General features: G+C 38.0%; 1 long non-coding RNA gene across 1 annotated transcript; it reads left to right on the top strand.

Annotated features, from left to right (window-relative positions):
- Positions 1-570: 570 nt before the first annotated feature.
- Positions 571-26,982, top strand: LOC128655404 (uncharacterized). Its single transcript, XR_008401783.1, has 2 exons — positions 571-618; positions 25,962-26,982. It is a non-coding gene; the product is annotated as an uncharacterized LOC128655404 (long non-coding RNA).

Here is a 26,982-nt window from a genome sequence, read left to right as displayed (position 1 = left end):
TAACATTAATCAATATATGAGAAATTTGAGAATGATATAACTAGATAATGAGCCAAATACCAGTTGATCAGCATGTATAAATATTTTAGTAATAAGGACATAATTAATGGGGTATATACACCTTTAAGAAAATCCCTATTTAAGGAAGAGAGGAGTCTGGGTATCCTGTAAGCAGTGAACAAGTGCTATCCTAGCACGAAACATGTCTGCCACAGGATTCCAGCAGTCCTTATTCACTGTGTGATAGTACTTATAGCTGTGTCAGTGTGGATACATTGGACTATGCTATTGCCTGCTTTTATATTTGTATAATAAAGCTCTTTTTTGCCCTTTTACCCGGAATGTGCCTGAGTCTTCTATGTTTCATATACAATTATTGGCACTGAAAGACGAGCAGTGCTTTCTCAGTAGCACATCCGGGATATCAAGGTGACGTCATCCCCCCCTTGGAGCTCCATAGTGCCGTATCAGCGTGTGTGGAGGGTAAGGCAGAGCGCGACGCTGCAAACTGTGTGGAGTGTGGAACAGGATATCGTCAAACAGCACACACAGCCTACCGGAAGCCTCACACTGGGACAACACGCACTAGAGAGGAACAAACGGCTGAAGAGGAGCGGGGTAAGTGAATCCCGGTACAAACATTTTACATAGTACCGGTGAATATACTGGAGGATTACATGTTTGTGATGACAACGTAATGGAGTAATTTATAAGCATTACCTAAGGCACGCATTTACAAGCACATAAAGTTTTTCTTTGAAATGATTTACTGACACAGCTAACTATCACTACAGTTGTTCAATTGTGGACATTGGCTATATATAATTTGCGGAACATTTGTTGCATTTACAATTGTCCTTAAGAGTGATATATATACTACACATGATACTAATTAACTGACTTTAACTCCGGGATGGATTAACTTTGACTGTACTGGTTGACAAGTGTTCTTAATTAAAATTAACCCTAACGTCACCAAAAATGGATATGAGTGAGGAAGAATCCTATGTACTCACAGAATTTGGAGATGAATTACCCATATATGACACAGAGGAAGAGATTGTACATACGATTGACAGTCTCTTTTTTTATATAGATTCCCTGAGAAAGAGGGATATAAAATTGGAGTTAGATGTAAAATCTTTTCTAATTTATAAACATAACAAGAGGATACCAAGGGGGCTACGAGTACGAAAATTCCCCTCATTTAGGGTTGTGGATGTGGAATTCATTAATAAATGGAACATCATCCTAGATAATTGCTCCTTTGCACTAATTGAACTCCTGATAGAATTTAAACAGAAACAGAGGAAGGAATTGCTAGAAGAAATGAAAGTCATACAGGAAAAGTTAAAATCTATGCAAAGAGATCCAGAATTTAAACTTTATGACAAGAAATTTGAGAAAAGTATGATAGCATTCCGCCAAGAATTATGGGAGTTCAAGTCAAGAAAAATGAACCGTGACAAATATGATTATGACCATCATAATGTATACAGATGGGACAACACTGACAATTTTGGAAGGGAATCAAAAAAAGGTGGAAGGAGAACCGAAACAAGAAGGCCAAACATGTCACATTTTCTGATACAGAATATGAAGTAGAGTCATCAGATGGAGAATCTAATACACAGGATGATGAACCCACAGTACTACAGGCTTCCTTTGAAGGACCAAAAGAAACACAGTCAAAAAACGGACAGTCAAAGACTCTGAATCCAGGAAGAAAAAAACACACCGAGGAAAAAGGGGGAAAAGGAGAAAACATGGTACAGAGGGAACCAATGGAAAACAGGAAAAAAGACAAGAAGAAGAAAGCACAACAACGAGTTTAGGTAACAAGATCAGAAACTCACAAGAAGAAATATCTATAAATAACAATGATGTAATAAATTTATCTGATGTGTTATTGACAGATAGTGAGAAAAAGGTATTGTCAAAGGGTCTTAATTTTGTACCTGCACAGCATTTTAATCTATTCAGCACTGTGTTGGATGTAAACAGATTTGTTCGAAAAATAATATTGCGAAAGCATTTTGCTAATGCTGTGGAGGTACAAGAAAAGACAGAAACCTCAAATAGTACAGCCACTGGGGAGAGTCTAACATTTTCTGAAGAATGCTCAGTGATAGATCTACAAGAATTACTAGATGTAGGAACAGAAAAGAACTTGGTAAAGGAGAGGGATCTAGATTTCTCTAAATTTAGGAAAAAGAGTAATTTTTATCCAGTAAATTTAAGAACAAACCCAGTGGAGACTTTTCAAAACGTAGTAGAAGGACAACTTAGGGAGCTAAGTGAAAAACATAAAAAATGTAAATACAATTTGACACTTAAAGAAAAAGATGCATTGAATAAAATTTCTAATGATGACAGAATTGTTGTACGTCCCTCGGACAAGGGGGGAAATGTTGTAGTGCTAAATAGATCTGCCTATATAGCTGAAGCTAAACGACAACTACAAGACAGTGAGGTATATGGTAGGCTAAAAGAAAATCCTAGTATACAATACAGGGAAAAACTGAGTGAAATTGTAAAAAGGGCAAGATACAATAATGTGATAACAAAAGCAATTGAGGAATCTTTAATACCTGAGAACACTACTACTCCCATATTTCACTATTTCCCGAAGCTTCACAAAAGCATGGTAAATCCCCCGGGACGTCCCATCATAGCGGGGATTAATTCACTTAATGAACCCCTGTCAGACCTTATGGACACGTACCTACAACCAATAGTCAATAATTTACCCAGTTATATTAAAGACACCACTGATCTATTGTTAAAACTAAACAAAATCAAATGGAAACCGAGCTATAGATTTCTGGTAGTGGATGTGGCTTCCTTATATACATCTATAACCCACCAAGAAGGTTTAAAAGCGATGGAATATACTTTAGAGAGTCAGAGTAACTATGACGAATGCACCAAACAATTCATTATGTATTCAGTTGAATATCTATTAACACATAATTTTTTTATGTTTGGAGGGGATTTCTATCTCCAGAGACGTGGAACCGCCATGGGGGCAAAGTTTGCCCCCTGTTACGCCAATCTCTTTATGGGTTGGTGGGAGCGGTTCCACGTCTTTGGAGATGGGAACCCCCTCAAAGACAATATTGTTCTTTACGCTAGGTTCATTGATGATTTGATTTTCATTATTGATGGTGATGAACAAGAAGTGGAGAGATTTTGTGATTATTTAAACGTCAACCAATGTGGTATTAAATTTATAGGAGAGCAAAACAAAAGTCAAATCTGCTTCTTGGATATCAATATTTCAATAAGTGATACATTAGATTCAATTGAGACAAATCTATATAGGAAGCCAACGTCAGGAAACACTATTCTTGAATTTAATTCAAGTCATCCACGACATACAATACGAGGTATACCGAAGGGACAATATATTCGGGCCAAACGAAATTGTTCAAAGACTATAGATTACAACAAACAAGCTGACATCATAACAGAAAGATTGATGAATAGAGGGTATGATATTAATATCCTTAATAAGGCTAGAAATGAGGTAGATGCAATACCTAGAGAAACATTATTGATAAATAATGATAAATACAAGAGACATCATAACACTGATATAAAACATAAACCAAAATTTATTACAACATATAGTATGGAGTATACTGAAATATGTAATATCATAAAACGGAATATTCACATATTAGAAATTGACCCGGGACTAAGGGATATTGTAAAGAATGGTTGTGATTACATTTCTAGAAAAGGGAAAACAATTGGAAACCATGTGTCACCATCAGATTGCACGAAAAGGTCAGGTAATGCCTGTTGGTTAAAACAACGAAAAGGTTTCTATAAGTGCAGGAAAAAAATCTGCAAGACCTGCAACTATGTAATAGAGGGTGACACATTTGTTTCCACCACAACAGAAAAAATACACAAGATAAACTTTTACATTAATTGTAATACAACACATGTAGTTTACTTGTTAACCTGTAGGGGTGCCAAAAGCAATATATTGGAAAAACCAAAAGGTCCCTTAAGGACAGGTTCCTAGCGCATCTACGATCCATTGAGGATCCTGACTCTGATACCCCAATTGCCCGACATTTTAGGAATAACCACAATTCTGATGTCCACCTATTGTCTGTTCAGGCTATAGATCATGTCCCTCAATGGAGGAGAGGTGGAGACAGAGAGGAGAAATTAGATCTTAGAGAGGTTTTTTGGATTTTTACAGCAAATACCTCTATCCCTTATGGTTTAAACTTCAGGAGGGATATTGATCTATGTGTTTAAATATATACAACGTTGATTGAGTTTTTTTACATTCCCTAAGGTTGTTCATTATATATATATGTGAACATTGGATACCTATTGAGACAAATGGGGGATATAAATGGAGACCTAATGTATGTCATATTTAGCAGAAATACTAAGGATCTTTGTTTTTTTATATATTTACAGCTATGTAGCAGATATAAATATAAAAATAATTGCAACAGTATGTATTAACATTAATCAATATATGAGAAATTTGAGAATGATATAACTAGATAATGAGCCAAATACCAGTTGATCAGCATGTATAAATATTTTAGTAATAAGGACATAATTAATGGGGTATATACACCTTTAAGAAAATCCCTATTTAAGGAAGAGAGGAGTCTGGGTATCCTGTAAGCAGTGAACAAGTGCTATCCTAGCACGAAACATGTCTGCCACAGGATTCCAGCAGTCCTTATTCACTGTGTGATAGTACTTATAGCTGTGTCAGTGTGGATACATTGGACTATGCTATTGCCTGCTTTTATATTTGTATAATAAAGCTCTTTTTTGCCCTTTTACCCGGAATGTGCCTGAGTCTTCTATGTTTCATATATATATTATATATATATATATATATATATATATATATATATATATATATATATATATATATATATATATATATATATATATATATACACATATATATATATATATATATATATACACATATATAAAGTCCCATAGAAGAGCACTCTCACATCTAGTGTAAAATGCATAAACGTAAAAAAAAACTTGCACTCGCTGGTCTTTCCTTCAAAAACATTCATTTAATGTGTAATGTTTCGGAGAGAGAGTAGCCCCTTCCTCAGATTGGATCAGCCAATAGAATGCGACGTCAATTCTATTGGCTGATCCAATCAGTCAATCGGATTGAACTTCAATCTGATTGGCTGATTACATCAGCCAATCGGATTTTTCCTACCTTAATTCCGATTGGCTGATAGAATCCTATCAGCCAATCGGAATTCGAGGGACGCCATCTTGGATGACGTCATTTAAAGGACCAGTCATTCGTCGGGTAGTCGTCGGCAGAGATGGATGTTACCTTGCATTCAACTTCAGTGTACAGCTACCTTGCATTCAACTTCAGTGTACAGCTGTAACAGTATGAAGAGGATGCTGCGCACAGGATGGGATCGGCTCCGCACGGATGAAGTCTTAGGGTTTTTCACCGTTTTGTTTGCCATGTGCTGCTGTCAGCAATTTTACTCACCTCTCTTGCTGACTATGGTGCATTGTGGGGGATGCTGCTCATTTCCTGCACTTCCTTTTATGGCCAGACTGGTGTGCAACATCTATGTGTGAGACAGGATGCAGTCTCAGAATTGTGATGTCATCACTTATTATTTTTAAAGGCCTCTGTTCAGTATGCTTTGTCTTTGCATTGTCTCAGACCCGTTTGTGAGAGTTCCTGTGTATTACCTGGTTGTCTGATGTCCTTCCTGGTTCCTGATCCCTGGCTTGTTCCTGACTCTGCTGTTTTCCTTGTTCCTGATTCCGGCTTGTCTGACTATTCACTTTGGCTCCTGACTCGGCTCGTCTGACTACCAGCTCTGGTTTTGACTCCTGGCTTGTTATTTGACTTGTGGACTTTTTATTATTTTTTTTGTTATTAATAAAAGGTGTGATTATTTTTGCACTTCTCGTCTCAGTCCGATTCCTGGCACCCTGACATGAAGATAGAAGACGTCCCCGAAATGGATGAAGGTGTCGCCGCCTGGATGAAGATGGATGTCCGGACTTTAGGAACCGTGAGTAGATATTCTGGGTTTAGGGTTAGTTTTTTTTTTTTTTTTTTTTTAAGGGTAGTGAAAGAGATGAATGCCCTTTTACAGGTAAAAGAGCTTTTTAACTTAGGGCAATGCCATACAAAGGGTCCTTTTAAGGGCTATTGGTAGTTTATTGGAGGCTAGGGGGTGTTTTTATTTTGGGGGGCTTTTTATTTTTATAGGGCTATTAGATTAGGTGTAATTGTTTTTATTTTTGATAATTTTGTTTATTAGTTTTCGTAAGCTTAGTGTTTTTTATTTTTCGTAATTTATAGTGTTTATTTTTGGTAAGTTTACATTTTTTTATTTTTTTCGTAGTGTTAGGTTTTTTAAAATTTTTAATTTAGATTTTTTAGTTGTATTTTTTTTAATTTTATTAAAACAGGTTTATTTTTTTTCACATGTAAGTTTATTTAAATATTGTAACATTAATTTAAAGTTAGGGAGGTGTTAGGTTTAGGGGTTAATAGTTTACTTTAGTATTTGGCGACGTGGGGGGCCTGCGGTTTAGGGGTTAATAGCTTTATTTAGTGGCAGCAATGTGGGAGGACAGAGCTTTAGGGGTTAATAGGTTTATTTACTGGTGGCGATGTGGGAGGCCGGATTTTTAGGGGTTAATAGGTTTATTTAGTGGTGGCGATGTGGGAGGCCGGAGGTTTAGGGGTTAATAACTTTATTATAGTAGCGGCAATGCCGGGAAGTGATGCAGGAGGGTGGAGATTTAGGGGTTATAGATAGTTTATGGGTGGTAGTGTACTTTGTAACAGTTTAGTTATGGAATTTGCAAAACTCATAACTACTGCTCTCAGATGGTGGTAAGGATCGTGTAAAGCAAGCAATTTAGCCGGACCGCACAACCTGTAATATGAAAATCCCACACAGAAACGTCATTTTTTTTGAGTGCGGTTTGGACGTTGCGTTACAGGGTAAAATGCTTGCGGTATAGCTATACCGACATGATTCGTAATATGCATTTTTTCAGCGTTAAAAGCCGTACCACAACACTTGTAATCTAGCCGTTTGTCAGTTATTTTGTAATTGTAGATAGTGGTTTTTAGTGAATTATTTGATTTAGTTCTTATTTTTCCTTACATATTATTTGGTATTTTTTTCATGTGATAGTACATGAGTTATAGCTTGGGGGTACTGCCCTTGTAAGGTAGGCAGATTAATTAGACAAGTACAAGAACAATTAGTTGACATATTTGACTCCTGTAAATTTAGGTAGGCCGATAGGAATTTAGGAGCATGCACATGTCTTTAGCAGACTATGGCAGCAGTGTTTAAACTATGTATAACATTGCAATACATATTGTTTCAAACACTGCTGTCAGATGGCTAAAGACAACCAAATACCTGAGCTCACCTAGGATTAATCTTTAACAAAAGATACAAAGGGAACTATGCAAAAACGATAACAGAACACCTACCGCCTAGCTCCTTTACAATCCTTAATGAATGCCTCTGCCAGACTCATCTTCCTTACAAGTCGCTCTTCATCTGCTGCACCTCTCTGCCAATCTCTTCACTGGCTTCCTATTGCCTCTAGGATCAAACACAAAATTCTCACTCTGACATACAAAGCCCTCAACTGCACTGCTCCCCCCCTATATCTCAGACCTTGTCTCCAGATACTCTCCCTCCCGTCTCCTTCGCTCTTCTCACGACCTCCTACTCTCCTTCTCTCTTGTCACCTCATCACACTCCCGTTTACAGGACTTCTCCAGACTGGCTCCCATCTTGTGGAACTCTATGCCTCGCTCCACAAGACTCTCTTCTAGTTTTAAAAGCTTCAAGTGATCCCTAAAGACTCTACTGTTCAGGGATGCATACAACCTATTCTAACCTTTCTTTATACCAGTTCCTCTCCTCCATTGCTATCCCCTCAACCCCCTTAGCATGTAAGCTTAAGAGTCCAGCTGTTTGTTGATCACCTTCTCAAGAGCCAACTACAACAGTGCAACTCTTGGCAGGGCCCTCTACCCATTTGATCCCTATAACTGTTTTGTTGTACTCCGCCTTTGTTAATAGTGCTGCGGAATCTGTTGGCACTCTACAAATAACCGATAATAATAATAATAATAGTTGTTTAAAATTACACACACTATCCAATACACTTAAAGAGATATAAAATAGTCTGTTCCATTGTTGTTATAAAAAAGCACTAAGATGTGGGTTAGTCATTAGTCTGAAGGTCTTTATCAGACTGCTCTATTCCAAAAAGCGGAGGCAGATACAGTCAGATATCTGTGGTGCTACAGTTGTTGCTACCCGTATATAATTCCCTTGAAACAGAGGCTTACACGATTATATATATATATATATATATATATATATATATATATATATATATATATATATATACATACATATACACAGGGAGTGCAGAATAATTAGGCAAATGAGTATTTTGACCACATCATCCTCTTTATGCATGTTGTCTTACTCCAAGCTGTATAGGCTCGAAAGCCTACTACCAATTAAGCATATTAGGTGATGTGCATCTCTGTAATGAGAAGGGGTGTGGCCTAATGACATCAACACCATATATCAGGTGTGCATAATTATTAGGCAACTTCCTTTCCTTTGGCAAAATGGGTCAAAAGAAGGACTTGACAGGCTCAGAAAAGTCAAAAATAGTGAGATATCTTGCAGAGGGATGCAGCACTCTTAAAATTGCAAAGCTTCTGAAGCGTGATCATCGAACAATCAAGCGTTTCATTCAAAATAGTCAACAGGGTCGCAAGAAGCGTGTGGAAAAACCAAGGCGCAAAATAACTGCCCATGAACTGAGAAAAGTCAAGCGTGCAGCTGCCAAGATGCCACTTGCCACCAGTTTGGCCATATTTCAGAGCTGCAACATCACTGGAGTGCCCAAAAGCACAAGGTGTGCAATACTCAGAGACATGGCCAAGGTAAGAAAGGCTGAAAGACGACCACCACTGAACAAGACACACAAGCTGAAACGTCAAGACTGGGCCAAGAAATATCTCAAGACTGATTTTTCTAAGGTTTTATGGGACTGATGAAATGAGAGCGAGTCTTGATGGGCCAGATGGATGGGCCCGTGGCTGGATTGGTAAAGGGCAGAGAGCTCCAGTCCGACTCAGACGCCAGCAAGGTGGAGGTGGAGTACTGGTTTGGGCTGGTATCAAAGATGAGCTTGTGGGGCCTTTTCGGGTTGAGGATGGAGTCAAGCTCAACTCCCAGTCCAACTGCCAGTTTCTGGAAGACACCTTCTTCAAGTAGTGGTACAGGAAGAAGTCTGCATCCTTCAAGAAAAACATGATTTTCATGCAGGACAATGCTCCATCACACGCGTCCAAGTACTCCACAGCGTGGCTGGCAAGAAAGGGTATAAAAGAAGAAAATCTAATGACATGGCCTCCTTGTTCACCTGATCTGAACCCCATTGAGAACCTGTGGTCCATCATCAAATGTGAGATTTACAAGGAGGGAAAACAGTACACCTCTGTTGATGGTGAACAGATCAAAACACTGACAGAATCCATGGATGGCAGGCTTTTGTGTGTCCTTGCAAAGAAAGGTGGCTATATTGGTCACCGATTTGTTTTTGTTTTGTTTTTGAATGTCAGAAATGTATATTTGTGAATGTTGAGATGTTATATTGGTTTCACTGGTAAAAATAAATAATTGAAATGGGTATATATTTGTTTTTTGTTAAGTTGCCTAATAATTATGCACGGTAATAGTCACCTGCACACACAGATATCCCCCTAAAATAGCTATAACTAAAAACAAACTAAAAACTACTTCCAAAACTATTCAGCTTTGATAATAATGAGTTTTTTGGGTTCATTGAGAACATGGTTGTTGTTCAATAATAAAATTAATCCTCAAAAATACAACTTGCCTAATAATTCTGCACTCCCTATATGTGTATATACATATATATATATACACACACACACACAATAATAACAACTTATTAAAAACAATCACAATCAATATTATAATTTTAAAGAGGTTTGCATAACTTGGGGCAAATCTGGTCCAATACAGCTATGGGGACCAGATTTGCCACAAGTTATGCAAACCTCTTTATGGGGATATGGGAGAGCGATTTCCTAGGGAATAGCATACTTGTGGCAAATCTGGTCCTCTATAAGCACTATATCGATAATATTATATTAATTTAGAGGGGAACAAAGAATGAATTTGAATACTAACTAAATAAATTTGAAATTCACCAGTGAATTAAGTAGAGGAAAAAAAAAAAACCTTTTTAGATCTAGATATTTATGTAACAAATAATATCAATACTAAAACACATTTTAAAACTGTTGATGCGAACAATTACATCCATTAAACAAGCTGTCACCACCGAAAGTGGAAAGAAAATATACCGAAGGGGCAACTTTTACGGATTAGGAAAAATTGTAACAATAACATGGATTATGATATACAAGCAGACATTCTGAAAGAAAAATTTGTAGCAAGAAGTTATGATGAAACAAGAATTGTGGCTATCAAAGATGAAGTAAGGACAAGAGATAGAAAAGACCTGATGACAAAAAGGGTTAAAAAAAAAAAGTAACAATAAAGAGGATAATGAACTATTTATCCCCTTCACCACCAAGTATAGTCAGAATAGTTATATAATTGAAAGCATAATCAGAAAACATTGGGCCATCCTCAAAAGTGATGATAGAATAGGTGAATATCTACCTAAATATCCTAGTATAGTATATAAAACGTCCCAAAACTTAAAATCAATCTTGGCACCTACTGAAATCAAAAAGAAAATAACTAGAGATTAAGATCTGATGGGGAAGGTAATTAAAGGCTTTTTTCCTATGCCTCACATGTAAGGCATGTAAACATGCAGAGAAAAGAAAAAAAAAAAAGAGATAAAATCTAATGTAACAGGGAAAAAGTAGAAGATAAAGCAACAAATAAGATGTTGCAATAAAAACGTGGTATATCTTTTAGAATGCAAATGTGGCCTACAATACATTGGTGAATCGGAAAGACCCTTGAGAGACAGAATCAGGGAGAATATCCTTTCTATAAAAAACCATGATCAAGAGAGAAATACGGATCTCGCAATACCCAAACATTTCCTTACCTGTAACAATGTCAATAAGAAATATTTAAGATATACGGGTATAGCAAAAGTCCAAAAAACTGGAGAGATACAGATATACACAACAGTCTACTAAAGCTAAAAAGTAAGTGGATCCTTTAAATGAAGAGCTTAACACCTAAGGGATTAAATCAAGATTTTGAAATAGGTTGCTTCCTTTCAGAATAGTTTTCCTTGCAAATTTACAAGTTAAGTTGACCCAACAGAAGAAGTCTAATTTATTTTATCAATATCATTTTACAAAATAAAAATTAATTTAAGAACATTTGAGTTTTTTTAGTGTTTGAAACAGTTCTTAGTTTTAGAATACATTTTTGTACATCTCTTATGGATTTACATACAATGGTTATATAGATATATAATATATATTACGAAGTCACCCTATACGTAAAATTTCCTAACCATAAAAACCAAAATAAGTTAATAAATCTTAAAGTTGTCTCTAATCACTTATACATGATTGGAGTATAACAAAAAAGGTCTTGTCCCGAAAGATATAGATAAAAATAGTGAAGCAAAGTGAAAATTCCTGTCCAGTATTCTTACATCTTTTCAGTTAGATCAAAATGTTGCTAAGGTTCTATACTACCCCATACGCATTCCTTAGAATTGCAGGTTATCAATCCAGGAGAATAATTATTCAAAACGGCACTAGACAGGGGTGCCCGTTATCGCCCCTGCTATTTGCTATCTGTGTAGAACCCCTGGCTGCTAGTATTAGAAATAACGAAGATATTGCCGGTATAAGGGTGGGAGGATCTGTCCATAAGTTGTCCTTATTTGCTGACGACATAATCCTAACAATTAGCAAACCCCTATTGTCACTGCCGATCCTATACGATCTTCTAAGACAATTTGGCACCTTATCGGGTTATAAGATAAATAATGACAAATGCGAGGCAATTGAGGTTCATCTCCCAAAACATACGAAAAAGCTGTTGGAAATAAATTTTAATTTCAAGTGGGCCACCCAAGCTATCAAATATCTTGGAGTCTTCATCCCATATAACCTAAGAGACCTGTATAAACTTAATTACACTCCCCTCTATAAGTCCCTACTAAAAAAAATGAAAACCTGGAGCTCTTATAAGATCTCATTCTATGGCAAAATAGTGGTCAGCAAAATGGTAATCCTCCCAAGGCTCTTATACTTGTTTAGATCACTCCCCATTAATGTTCACTTAAGAGACATTACAGAATTTCAGAAACAAGTGTTGAATTTTATATGGTCTAATAAAAAAGCCTGAATAAATAGACATACTCTCATGAGACATAAAGAGGAAGGAGGGTTAGGAGTACCTGACTTCCAGACTTATTATAACTCAGCCAGACTGGCGCAAACAACACAACTACTTAACCCTAAAACCAATTTAGCATGGGTCCAATTGGAAAGTGAAATGCTGAATTTCAATCCGATTAGTCAGATGTTCTGGACACACAAAAAAGATAGACCTAGCTTCTGGATGAAATATGTATCGCTGTCACACACCTTAGGTATATGGGATAGCAACCAAACAAAATTTCATCTGGTCTCTGAAAACTCACTCTTGACACCCTTAGCAGCATACCCAAATAAATACAGAAGTCAAACACTTGATATTTGGGCCAATAAAGGCCTATACAGGATAGCGGATGCGTTACGAGGTGCAGAAGTTCTCTCATTTACACAATATACCGATCTCATTTCCTCCACACCACAATCCTGGTTTCATTACCTTCAGCTTAAGTCTAGAGTAGAAGCAGTATACAGACCTGGAAACTTACACCCCACCACACTATTTGAGAAAATATGTAGTCACGAAACGAGAGTTAAAGGCGCAATTTCAGATTTATATAGACTCTTATGCTCAAGGAAACCGCTAGTTAAATTGAATTTTATTAAAAAATGGGAGACAGAAACTAGCCAATGTATGGATATTAAGGAATGGGCTCAGATAATCCGAAATGGCTTAGCTTGTTCCATTAGTGCAAACTTGAAAGAAAATTATATAAAGGTATTATACAGATGGTATTTGCACCCAAGTAGAATTAAATATCATGATACAACCATAATTCCTAATGCTACGAATCTATGCTATCGAGGTTGTCAAGTAGAGGGCACCTATGTCCACATGTGGTGGGAATGCCCAAAGAGCGCGTTAGTATGGAAATCTAAGCTGTTAAGTGAAATATTTAACAAACAATTACACTGACTATGGCACAGGCCCTACTACACTTCCCCATTCTAGGGTTATCAAAACACTCCTTAAAACTGGTGGGTATCATATGCACAGCTACCAGAACAATTATAGCAAAGTATTGGAAAACCCCTATTCCTCATTATAATGTTATTCTTAATAAAATTAGATTTTACTATCAAATGGCAAACATCGCGTCCTCACTGCTAGATAATAGAAACAAATTTTTGAGGATCTGGGAGGAATGGATTGTATGGGAAGATACAGTTAGAATGCAGAATAGACAAAGCGTTAGAAACCAGGAGAACTAAGAAGTGGTTATAAGATTGAAATGGCCTGGCGAGTACCCCTCAGAACTCTCCCCTCTCTCTCTTTTCTTTCCTTTTCATTTTTTCTCTTTTTATCTGTGGACTCTCTTGTCCTCCTCCTATCTTTATTAGTTTGTCTATGACTACTTAAACTTGAAAATTAAGAGGTAACCATCATATAAAGTTGTTGTGTAATGTCGGTCAGCTTCTCATGCTAAGATATGATCTGTCTATTGATTCGATTATTGCTGACTTACTATTTGTATTGTTGTGGAAACCTTTAATAAAAAAATATTTCAAATAAAATGTTGCTAAGGTTCAATTTAGAAGGTTTTTAAAATTATAATATTGATTGAGATTTTTTTTTTTAAAGTTTATTTTTCTTATCAGCAATACATCACAGAAACTAGAAAAAAAGGATTATGAGAATTAGAACAGATCAAATGCCATTTTACAATTAGAGCAATAATTATCGAGCAATAAAACCTTATTCTCTTTCATCATTCTGCTGAATTTTTATCTTTACATACAGGGAGTGCAGAATTATTAGGCAAATGAGTATTTTGACCACATCATCCTCTTTATGCATGTTGTCCTACTCCAAGCTGTATAGGCTCGAAAGCCTACTACCAATTAAGCATATTAGGTGATGTGCATCTCTGTAATGAGAAGGGGTGTGGTCTAATGACATCAACACCCTATATCAGGTGTGCATAATTATTAGGCAACTTCCTTTCCTTTGGCAAAATGGGTCAAAAGAAGGACTTGACAGGCTCAGAAAAGTCAAAAATAGTGAGATATCTTGCAGAGGGATGCAGCACTCTTAAAATTGCAAAGCTTCTGAAGCGTGATCATCGAACAATCAAGCGTTTCATTCAAAATAGTCAACAGGGTCGCAAGAAGCGTGTGGAAAAACCAAGGCGCAAAATAACTGCCCATGAACTGAGAAAAGTCAAGCGTGCAGCTGCCAAGATGCCACTTGCCACCAGTTTGGCCATATTTCAGAGCTGCAACATCACTGGAGTGCCCAAAAGCACAAGGTGTGCAATACTCAGAGACATGGCCAAGGTAAGAAAGGCTGAAAGACGACCACCACTGAACAAGACACACAAGCTGAAAGTCAAGACTGGGCCAAGAAATATCTCAAGACTGATTTTTCTAAGGTTTTATGGACTGATGAAATGAGAGTGAGTCTTGATGGGCCAGATGGATGGGCCCGTGGCTGGATTGGTAAAGGGCAGAGAGCTCCAGTCCGACTCAGACGCCAGCAAGGTGGAGGTGGAGTACTGGTTTGGGCTGGTATCATCAAAGATGAGCTTGTGGGGCCTTTTCGGGTTGAGGATGGAGTCAAGCTCAACTCCCAGTCCTACTGCCAGTTTCTGGAAGACACCTTCTTCAAGCAGTGGTACAGGAAGAAGTCTGCATCCTTCAAGAAAAACATGATTTTCATGCAGGACAATGCTCCATCACACGCGTCCAAGTACTCCACAGCGTGGCTGGCAAGAAGAGGTATAAAAAGAAGAAAATCTAATGTGAGATTTACAAGGAGGGAAAACAGTACACCTCTCTGAACAGTGTCTGGGAGGCTGTGGTTGCTGCTGCACGCAATGTTGATGGTGAACAGAATCCATGGATGGCAGGCTTTTGAGTGTCCTTGCAAAGAAAGGTGGCTATATTGGTCACTGATTTGTTTTTGTTTTGTTTTTGAATGTCAGAAATGTATATTTGTGAATGTTGAGATGTTATATTGGTTTCACTGGTAAAAATAAATAATTGAAATGGGTATATATTTGTTTTTTGTTAAGTTGCCTAATAATTATGCACAGTAATAGTCACCTGCACACACAGATATCCCCCTAAAATAGCTAAAACTAAAAACAAACTAAAAACTACTTCCAAAACTATTCAGCTTTGATATTAATGAGTTTTTTGGGTTCATTGAGAACATGGTTGTTGTTCAATAATAAAATTAATCCTCAAAAATACAACTTGCCTAATAATTCTGCACTCCCTGTAGATAACCCAACCAACAAAATAATAAATAAACAAAAACAACCAAACAAGAACAACTCAGACCTTAAAATTGTATTCTGCTGAGATCTTTTTCTTTTTATCTCTATAAACACAATTTCTTCAGGTAGTAATAATAATATATAAAAAAAAAAAAAAGGGGAGAAGGAAAATGAAAAAAGAAGGGTCCCCCTCCCCATACTCCCCCCACCCAGTTAGAAAACTATGTGATTCCAGATTTGGGGCAGCCATGATAGCCTCCTGGTCCCTATCTCTTAATTATTACCAGACACCCAAAAGTACTAATTCGGAATTTCTAAACGGGAAGATCATGTCATCTATCTCCGTCTTGGATTTAATAAATACTGACCATTTGCCAAAAAATTGTTTAATGTCAGATTCCTTGTCTAGATTAGTGTCCCTTTGTTCTAACAAGCATTGTTTTTTTAAGCAGTTCTTAATCTCTGGTATAGATGGTATTGTTCTTAATTTCCAATTTTTAAAGATGAGATATCAGGTTGCCAGTATGGACAGAAAAAACACTTTATCATTTGGGTGATGTGAGTTATAATTCTTAGTGCCAAATATGGTCTGTAGTTGCGTTAAACTTGGGAGAGAGATTTTAAGAGTTTTACTAAGCCAGAATTCCAGCTTCCCCCATAGGCGCCTTATTTTAGGGCAATCCCAAATCATATGCATTAAGTCGGCTGCAGGGAGCCAGCATTTTGGACATTTATTAAAACTCGAGTTATAGATTTTACTGCCTTTTTAGGGGTAAAATATGCGTTATGTATAAGTTTGACATGCATTTCCCGCCAGGTGGCTGATAATGTAACCTGGGCGACTTTCTGGATTGATAGTTGAATTAGTTTAGTGTCAATATTAGAGTGCAGTATCAACTGGTTCCACAGTGCAGAGATCTTATCTAGTTTCAGCTCTCTTTTACTAACATTAATCAACTTATAAACACAAAGAGATAGACCTATGTCCGTTTTTAAAGAATATGAGCCAGTTTTCCAGTTTACCCAGGGTCCAGCTCCAGCCTCTCTCCTTCATAAGTTCTGTGGCAAAATGCCTACTTTGCAAATATGCAAAAAAGTCCTTATTGTTTATTTTGAACTCTTTTTAATTCATCAAAGGATTTAAAGTGAAGGTCAAGTCCGGGTTACTTGCTCACACTGTCATGCTGTTTATTAGAAATCATGTTGACGTTCATTCATCATTTTGCATACATTTCACTCATACTGTCTTTTTTTTAGCATTTATTTACCCTCCGTTACACTATTTTCGTCTGCCCGCCATCTAAGTTACCTTGATTGACAGCAACCAAAGATCTAATTCTCCAATGTCTGTTCCACCCCCGGGGCGTTCTCTCGCCACGTCACTACTAAGTGGTGCGCATGCGCAACTTCCTCAACAGCGTCATATGTTGTCGTGCTAGTTCATGAGACACGCAAAATGCATACAAAATTTAAACGCATGCGCGATTCGGATGGACATACGCATGCGCATTTTTAATGTTAATCTTGTGCATGAGCTTAAGAACAGACATAGAGAGCATGTGGGACCGCTCGCTACGTCACTACTACTGAATAAGAAAGTGGTGGAGGGGAGGAGTCGGAATGCAAACGGCAAGTTTTCAAATATATAATTTTATAAAAAAAATCTACATTTCAGTATTTCATTAGCCGCAAATTGACCTTCACTTTAACACTCCTTCTCTCTTTATCAATAAGCTGCTCTACCTTATTCAAACCAGAGTTATGCCATCTTTTAAATATTACAGAGTTTAAACCTGCGGGAAATTTTGGATTATCCTGTAAGGGGAGAAATTGAGAGTTTTTACAATTTAAGGATAACAGATTCCCTAGCTTCCACAAGGCTTTTAATGGATTAGACATAGTTTTAAGCATTTTAATTTCCCCTGGTAACTCTTTAGGTGGACAGTGAATTAATGCTAGTGGGAGGTAGGGGTGACAGATTTTTTCGTCTAGTAAGTTATCTGTTACTTAATCACTACAGGAAATCCAGTCAGCCATCACACGCACAAGAAAAGCATAATTGTATAGACGGATATCAGGTAATGCAAGACCACCACATTCTCTTGAAAGAGATAATTTAAACAGGGATATCCTTGGTTTTTTCCCCTGCCAAATAAATTTACTAAGCGCACTGTTGAGCAGTCTGACATCTCTTTCCAGAATAATTAATGGGGTGTTCTGTAGTATATATAAAAGTTTTGGCAATAAAACCATCTTGAATAAAGCTATCTGACCGGACATGGATATTGGCAGAGTCTGCCAATTCTTAAGTTTCTCCCTAATACTTCCTAAGATTGGAGTGATGTTAAGATTATACAGATCCCCTGGTATAGAGGGAATAAGGATTCCTAGATATTTTAGAGAATCTTTCACGAGACTAAAAGGGATGTTGCAGAGGGAATTATTGTTCTTTCTAAGCCATAATAGTTCAGATTTTGTCTCATTGATTTTATAGCCGAGAAGGACCCAAAGCGGGCAGCGATATCCAGAAGTTTAGGAATACTAGTTTGAGTATCTGATAGGTATAACAGTAAGTCATCTGCGTAAAGCGCAATTTTTATGGTCTTATTGCCTAGTTTAATACCTGGCAGTTTATGTCTGACCATGACAGCCAGAGGTTCGATTGAGATGTCGAAGAGCAGGGGAGAGAGATGGCACCCCTGTCGGGTTCCCCTCCCAAGAGTTATCTGTGTAGAGACAGTGTTGTTCACAATCAATCTTGTGTATGGTTCTTTATATAAATTCGTGATGAATTTAAGAAATTCTTCCCTAAAGCCAAAATTGGCTAGTGAAGTAAAAAGATGATCATAATGGATTGAATCGAACGCTTTCTCAGCATCTATGGAGAGGATAGCTAGGTCAGGGGTCTCCCCTCCACCTCCTTAGTCCTAAAGTATTCAGTGACCGCCAAGGCTTCTCTAATTTTTGCTGTTTTATATAAGAATCCAGCTTGGTCTGGATGGATAATGTTGGCAAGTACCGGCTGTAGCCTCCTAGCAATGACGGAACACAGAATTTTATAATCTCCGTTTAGCAGAGCTATGGGTCTGTACGATTCTTTGAGTGAGGGATCTTTCCCACCCTTTAAGATTAAAATAGTATTAGAGGCAGAGAAAGAAGCCGCCACTGGATCACCCTTAACAAACATACTGTTATAGAGATTATTGAGATAAGGTGTAATCTCTATGCTCATAATTTTATAAAATTCATTTGGTAGACAATCTGGACCTGGTGTTTTGTTCAAAGGGAGATCTGTAATGATCTTTGTGATTTCCGATTCCGTAATTGGGGCATTGAGAAGACCATATCATTCCAGAATTGCATTGCTTGCGCCAGATCCGAAGTCCTGGAAGAATAGAGATCCTGGTAATATTTAGTAAATACCTCGGCAATCTCCTCTGGCTTCTCGAGGAGAATGCCCTCCTGTTGGATATTCTCAATCAAAGAAGACTTTTTCTCTCTTTTGACCAAATTAGCCAGGAGTTTGCCAGATTTATTCCCGTATCTGTATAATCTAGCTTGAAGTTTTAGGTCCCTCTGTGTTTCCTAGAAAACCGCAAATGTGTCTCTGGTATTTTTGGCTCTGATATATTTCGCCCAATTACTAGGCGATTTTTCTATTAAGAAAAAATTATATGAATTAATTACTGAATTAGTAATTTCTTTCTCTCTTAATTTTATTTTCCTGTATCTCAGAGCACTGTAAGCTATAATCTCGCCCCTGAGGACTGCTTTCACAGCTTCCCAGAAAACCAGAGGCGAACCTATATGGGCCTGATTATTTTGAATATACGCAGAAAATATGAGTTTGAGCCAGTTTTTAAACTTCAGATCTGAAGCAAGAAATACAGGAAAAATAAAGCGTGTTGGTCTATCCTTGGGGTATGCCAACTGAAATTCCAAATAGATTGGGCCATGATCTGACAGAAAGATTGGTAATATGCCTGCTTTTACTTCTGATCTGGATAGTCTTTCATCGATTAGAAATAAATCGATTCTTGAGAACATTTTATGCGCCCTCGAAAGGCAGGTGAAGTCTCTGATATCAGGATTCTGACGTCTCCACACGTCCTTAATTGCCAGATTCTGCATGATTGATTTCAGCAATTTAGCTTCTAGGTTGTCCTTTTTGTGTTTAAGTAATCTAGTGGAGTGTCTTAACCTATCCAGCGGGCAGTGGGGGGACATATTGAAATCTCCACCGAGAACCAGATGACCCTCACAGACAGAGAGGATTTTAGCCTGTAATTTGGACCAGAAAACTGATTCGAGTTTATTAGGGGCATAGATGTTACACAGAGTAAAAATCCTTTTAGAGATTTTAATTTTTATCAGTACAAATCTCCCCTTGGGGTCTACTTTGCTGTGAAAGAGTTCTAAATTGATTCTTTTCCCTATCAGAATAGCCACCCCCCTTTTCCTTCCCAAAGCTGGTGAAAAAAATTTTTCCTTCACCCAGGTTGATCTAAGTTTCAAGGACTCTTCTGAGTTCAAATGTGTTTCTTGTAAGAATGCTATATCGGTCCCCAGTTTCCTCAGATGTGTGAGAATAGACTTCCTTTTAATGGGGGTGGATATACCACCCACATTACAAGATACTACTTTAAAATTAGCCATATGAAATGAATCCTATATCCATATATCCGTAGTACAGCGAGGGATAGCAGGGAGGGGGGAGGGAGAAAAACAAAGGGGAGAAAAAAAAAAAAAAAAAAAGCAACACCAGTAAGGGAGCAAAAAAAAAAAAAAAAACAAACCAAGAAAAGAAGGAAAAACAACATATGAGTAGCCTATTTTCGGCCTGGCAATTGTAGACCTGGCACATTTAGTTCTTTAAAAAATTGTTCAGCTTCGGATAAGTTGTTAAGCACATGTATATTTTCACCATCTATGATTTTCAATTTTGCGGGGTAGATAATAGTGGCTTGATGACCCTGTTGAATCAGTTTGGTGCAAATTGGGGCTAATGCCCTCCTCTTGGATGATGTCTCTAGCGAGAAATCCTGAAAGAGGAGAATCCTAGATTCGCCAAGTGTAATAGGCTGATTCTTACGAAAAAATTGCATTAATGTGACCTTGTCTTGGAAATTTAGAAGTTTTGCGATCACAGGTCTCGGTCTATAATTGCCTCTATTATCTACCCACGGTCTACCTAGTCTGTGTGCTCTTTCCACTATAATCTGGGGGTGGTTAGATGGAATTTTTAATATTTGGGGCAAAATCTCTGAGATAAAAGGTGTTTAAGTCCTCATATGTTTTATCCTCTGGGACCCCAATTATTTGTATATTGTTCCTGCGAGAACGATTCTCGAGGTCCTCAAGTTTAGCCTGGATTGTCGTGATAGATAAATTAGCTGTTTCTAAGTTAGCACTATGTGATACCGTAAGATCCTCAAGATCTGAGACTCAACTTCATTGAGTCTGTTAGCAAAGTGTCTAACTTCCTGTGATAAAAGTGTGATGTCTTTTCTAATCTCTAGTTTCAGTGCATCAAAATTTGGTGCTAGGGCCTCTGAAATTTTTGAGACCAGAGTTTGCATATTGACTGTATTAGTCAAAGGAAGTGCGGTAATAGGAGTTATTTGTGTTTCAGGTAAAATCTCAGACACATTTTTTGCTCTCCTATCCCTTTGCTTTGCTGCCATAGCTGGGGAGTGAGTGCTAGAGTGACTGAAGAAATTTATCCATGTGCCAAAAATTAGGAAGGGAATAATCTAAGGGGAGAGAGAACCTCCCGGTGAAAAACAATTAGTAATTTAGGATGAAGGGAGCAGGAGAGTGGGAGTGAGTGTGAAGGGAATTAAGTGCAAGGAAAGTGCTGGTCTAGGAATGTGTCAATTTACTTCCGATTATATACCAAACAAAAGGAAAAAAAAAAGAAGAGAAAACCCCAAATTTGTGAAGTGAGTAGGACTCACTCGCCTCGAGCAGCAATAATAACAGCAAAAGAATAGTTCACAGCAATACTTGCTCTACACAGGATCTAATCCAAAATAAGACCCATGGGCCTAAGCCCTTAATTAATTAAAGACCACAAGGTCTGTGTACTTTTATAGAGGGCATGGATTTAAACTTTTTTTGTGTGATAAATCCCCACTTCTATGTAAGGGAGGGAGGACCAGAAAAAACAGACCCAAATGGGGCTTTTACCAGAGTTTGCCTTTTACCAATATCTACTCAGGACTTAAGCAAGGGATGATATAAAACTTCAACACCTTTAAGGGGTATACAGATCAAGGTAGATTTCTTGAGCTATAGGTAGAATGTAATCTATTACTACTTTCCCCTAGGTTTCACTTCCCCTCGTCCTGGGTCAATAACCTTGATCCCAGGAAGAGTGGAGGCCCAGAGCCAGGGAGCTTGCTTTGTGAAATTTTTAGAGATGTTAACCAAAGAATTACTGAAGCCTTAGTTGCTATCCACTTTTGGATAAGTATATAAGTCACTTTCAAAACGTAGACCTATAGCTATAGTATCTTGTAAAAGACAACTTAATTATGATAATCAAGCACTGGCACCCCTAGACTATTTGTTATTTAAATGGTGAACCAGCCCTTAAGAGTCTATTCAGCTTTATCTGGATATCACAAAAAGGTAAGAAAAATAAAAAAAATCTTTTCTCTTTCCCTTTGTAAAGCACAACTATAAGAATAGAGAAAAGAAAAAAGAAAAAAATAAGAATCAAAAACATGTGCACCGGCAGGAAATATAGCAGGAAAAGTACAATATAGTCGCCTTAGTGGTACATTTCTTATAACTGTTATATATAGCCAGAAAAAAACATATTTATACAAATTGACCAATCTAAGAGTCTTTGATATAACAATGTGGAGTCCTGTAACTTTTACTTTCTCTTCTTCACATGTTTATTGACCCGTGCTGTGTTTCTATAGAATTCTTGTACTATACAGTCACAGACAGACCGTTTAACCAATGTCTCCGTCTGCCTCCGAACTTATTATCACTTATTCTTAGATTGCCTCAAACCATAGCTCCCAAAAACTAGGCACCGCCGGTCCTTGTAAGTTAGTTAAGTTAACCCCCTCTTGGACTTCTTCTCTGCGGTCTTCTAGGAACACCTCCCCGGATTTGCAGCCTGCAGTTCTAACATATAGTTTGCCAAAAGATCAGTACTCTGAGGACTCACCCCTTCTCACGATGTCCAGCTGCCCACCGCCAGCATCAGCAACCTCCGGGACTCCTTGCAATTGTGCAATCATCCAGACACCACCGGCACCCGCTTTTCAGGTTCGTTGGAGTCCACGCTAAGCTCCCCTCAGGCAGCACCGGTGGGGGGGAGCGAGCAACGCGCCACCACAGGGCGACAGAAAATACAGGCGCAATCCAGACGCCAGGTCCCAAGGCTGGCGCAGTCCCTCCCACGCAGCACCGGTGGGGGAGGGAAGAAGGCAAGCGCCGGACAGATGTCCTCCTGACGGAGCGGTAAGGAAAGTTCAAGCAATGACTTGGAGTTTGAGGAATTAGGCTGGCAGATAAGGAGTTAGGCTGGCAGAGTTGGCAGCGTGGGAAGGGGGAGTGAGACTGCAGTTGTTGGGTTTAGCCGGTCTGTGTCGGGGGGGTAGAAGGTGTCTTAACGCTGGTGCCTAGTTGATGAGCAGGTGCACCTGTTGATAGCCTGGGGAAGGCACCTGGTAGCGGCCGGGCAAAAGGGTTGGATAGCTGGTGGATAGGCTTTAGTAACAGTGGGATGACAGACCACTGTATCGGGTTCCAGAGTAGATCTTCCTTACTGCCTGAAAAAACAGCCCCAATAATTGAGGCCGGGCGCGAAAATGGAGTGCCGCCAGTGTTTAGAGAGCTGGAGTATCGAGCCTAGCAGCACCTGTGAAGCTCCTCCTCCACCGGAACCTCCTGATTGAGATTGTTTTTAATAAGTTGTCAGTATTGTTTCCATCTATATATATATCATTGTCATGTTTTCAGGAAGATTGTAAGCCTCTGTTTCAATAGAATTATATATGGATAGCAACAACTGTAACCGTTTTTTATTTTAAAACAAAATATAACTGAAATATACCTTTAAAATTAAATAAAGAATATAAGCTATACCGATGGCATATTACATTATAAATTTGACTCTTTAAATCAATATTGGCTTACCCCTATGTAAAAGTACCGACTAACAATGGCAGGATAGAGCTTGACAAAGGCTGCAAAAAGCCGAGACGCGTTGCTCTTTATTGTGATCCCTCTAAGGATCTGTAGTCAAGGTCGGGATTACAGAGGCCTAGCTGAATAGCAGATACCACCGGCTGTGGTAAATCGATGGAAACAGTTTGCTACGTTACATTCGGATAGATGAACAACTCCAAACACCCTCCAGTGTAAGTAAATTTGGACACTTGTTTGAACTATCTTCCGCTGGTGACAAGTGTTTTCTTTCTTTTTCTAGGAAATATCCTCTTGCCGTGCAAATCTGTATAAGAGACTGTATTTCCTGATCTGGATTGTTTTGGACGCATTATCTTTAGAGCCCAAGTGTTTGTTTCACTGTCCCTGAGTTCGATAACTCATAGCAGCAGAGTTTTGCTATCTCCTATATGCTTTTTATAATTGTATAATATATGCTCTTTTGTATGGATTGTATGAATTATTTTTAATGAGTTTTAGCGAGTTATTTTATAATTTAATTGATTTATTTGCTGTGACTTTAACTGTGATTGATTTATTTGTATTGTGTTGTCACTTGTGCAAAACCTTATTGGATTTTGACCATATGTAATAATATTAAATTATTTATCATTTTATAGAATTCTTTACCATTCTGAATAATACCATAGAGTTAAAATCAGCCATAATAGTTGGTGTTAAGCTTTTGGTAGCGCCACAGATATCTGACTGTATCTGCCTCCCTTTTGGTACAGAGCAGACTGAAAAACACATTCAGACTATTGCATTATTTGGGTTTAGGAGAAATCCCATTCATTCTGTTGGTTTCATCAACTATATTTGTGAGTGCAGTTCAGTTCTTGCTTTCTTTGTGGGTTAGTCATTGCAATAGGTATTATTTGTCATTTTAAAAGGTTTTTACATTTTCTTTCTTTTTTTTCCCAACTTAATTTGTACTTGGTCCATAACTCCCTTTAACAGCCCCACAAGGGGCCTGTGGGATCTCTACAGGAAAGCAAGAGAGTAGATTTGTATTTTAAGTGGTTGCTAGGAGATACCTGCACTAGCTCTAGCTAGTTTCTTGTCCCTGCTCAAGAGGGGACTTTTCCTGCAAAAATTAAGTGACCATAGAACTTTAAGTTTTATAATGGCTGCACCCTTATTTCACCAAAGGAAATGGCTAATGAGAATTTCTAAGTGCACATTTAGCAAAAAAAAAACAAGTAAATTGTTTGCGGTTTTAACACAATCCGTCTTTTGTAGGTTTACCTTGATTTAACATATTTTTTTAATAAAGGAGCACCGTTTTATATTCCTTTAAGTTTACTTTTTACCTTACTGTTCATTTAACACAACAGAAAGAGTTTTTATTAATACTTTTGATAATCCCTTTGAGTTTCAGATGTCAACTAACTTCACAAAGATGGACAGGCAGTCCGTCATTCATCACAGGCTTCTGTTGTCCTTACACCAAGCCCAAAAAATAAAATTATGAATCTTTTTTTATTTTCTTCTTATTGAGGTAGACGTATAAACAGTTACAGGCATTTTAAAATTGAGCGTATACAGTAATACAATGATTAAGTCACCTGGGAAATTGAACATTCATGGTACATAATCTGGTAGAAAGAATACAAATATAATAAAAGCGGAATGCAATGGAAAACTTGATATACACAGTCAGTACAGGAATACTTGTATTTAGTATGCATGAGAAAAGAAGGCTGTGGTACCTAATTTTATCTTTCAAGTAACGTTCCATAAAATATAGTGAGAACTCGATAAAAGAGATTTACTAGATTGATAAGCAATAATCTTTTATAAGTTACATGATAAGTATAGGGAAAAAACATTTAGGGAACCAACATTATATTAACAAGGGAAGTAATATAGTACAGTCCTGGCCAAAAGTTTTGAGAATGACACAAATATTAATTTTCACAAAGTCTGCTGCCTCAGTTTTTATGATGGCAATGTGCAAATACTCCAGAATGTTATGAAGAGTGATCAGATCAATTGCAAAGTCCCTCCTTGTCATGAAAATGAACTTAATCCCCCCATAAACATTTCCATTGCATTTCAGCCCTGCCATTCTCTCGTTAATACAGGTGTCAGTGTTGACGAGGACAAGGCTGGAGACCACTCTGTCATGCTGATTGAGTTAGAATAACAGACTGGAAGCTTTAAAATGAGGGTGGTGCTTGAAGAAAGCTTCAGGACGCTGAAGAAAGTCCCGAAAGCGCCAGGACCATCTCCTAAAGTCGATTCAGCTCCAGGAACGGGGCACCACCAGTGCAGAGTTTGCTCAGGAAAGGCAGCAGGCAGTTGTGAGTGCATCCGCATGCACAGTGAGGCGAAGACTTTTGCAGGATGGCCTGGTGTCAAGAAGGGCAGCAAAGAAGCCACTTCTCTCCAGGAAAAACCCATCAGGGACAGACTGATATTCTGCAAAAGGTACAGGAATTGAACTTCTGAGGACTGCGGGTAAAGTAATTTTCTCTGATGAATCCCCTTTCCAATCAATTGTGGCATCTGGAAAAAAAAACCTTGTCCAGAGAAAAAAAGGTGAGTGCTACCATCAGTCCTGTGTCATGCCAACAGTAAAGCATCCTGAGACCATTCATGTGTGGGGTTGCTTCTGAGCCAAGGGAGTGGGCTCACTCACAATTTTGCCTAAGAACACAGCCATGAATAAAGAATGGTACAAAAGCATACTCCAAGAGCAACTTCTCCCAACTATCCAAGAACAGTTTGGTGATGAAAAATGCATTTTCCAGCATGATGATGCACCTTGCCATAAGGCAAAAGTGATAATTAAGTGGCTTGGGCAACAAAACATCAAAATGTTGGGTCCATGGCCAGAAAACTCCCCAGACCCTAATCCCATTGAGAACTTGTGGTCAATCCTCAAGAGGTGGGTGAACAAACCCCCCCCCCATTTCTAAAACACTCCAAGCATTGATTATGCAAGAATGGACTGCCATCAGTCAGGATGTGGCCCAGAATTTGATTGACAGCATGCCAGGGTGAATTGCAGATGTCTTGTAAAAGGAGGGTCAACACTGCAAATATTGACTCTTTGCATAAACTTAATGTAATTGTCAATAAAAGCCTTTGACACTTATGAAA

Source organism: Bombina bombina, chromosome 4 (genome assembly GCF_027579735.1).
Source record: "Bombina bombina isolate aBomBom1 chromosome 4, aBomBom1.pri, whole genome shotgun sequence".
NCBI classification, from domain to species: domain Eukaryota; kingdom Metazoa; phylum Chordata; class Amphibia; order Anura; family Bombinatoridae; genus Bombina; species Bombina bombina.
This window is presented reverse-complemented; position numbering and strand designations above follow the sequence as displayed.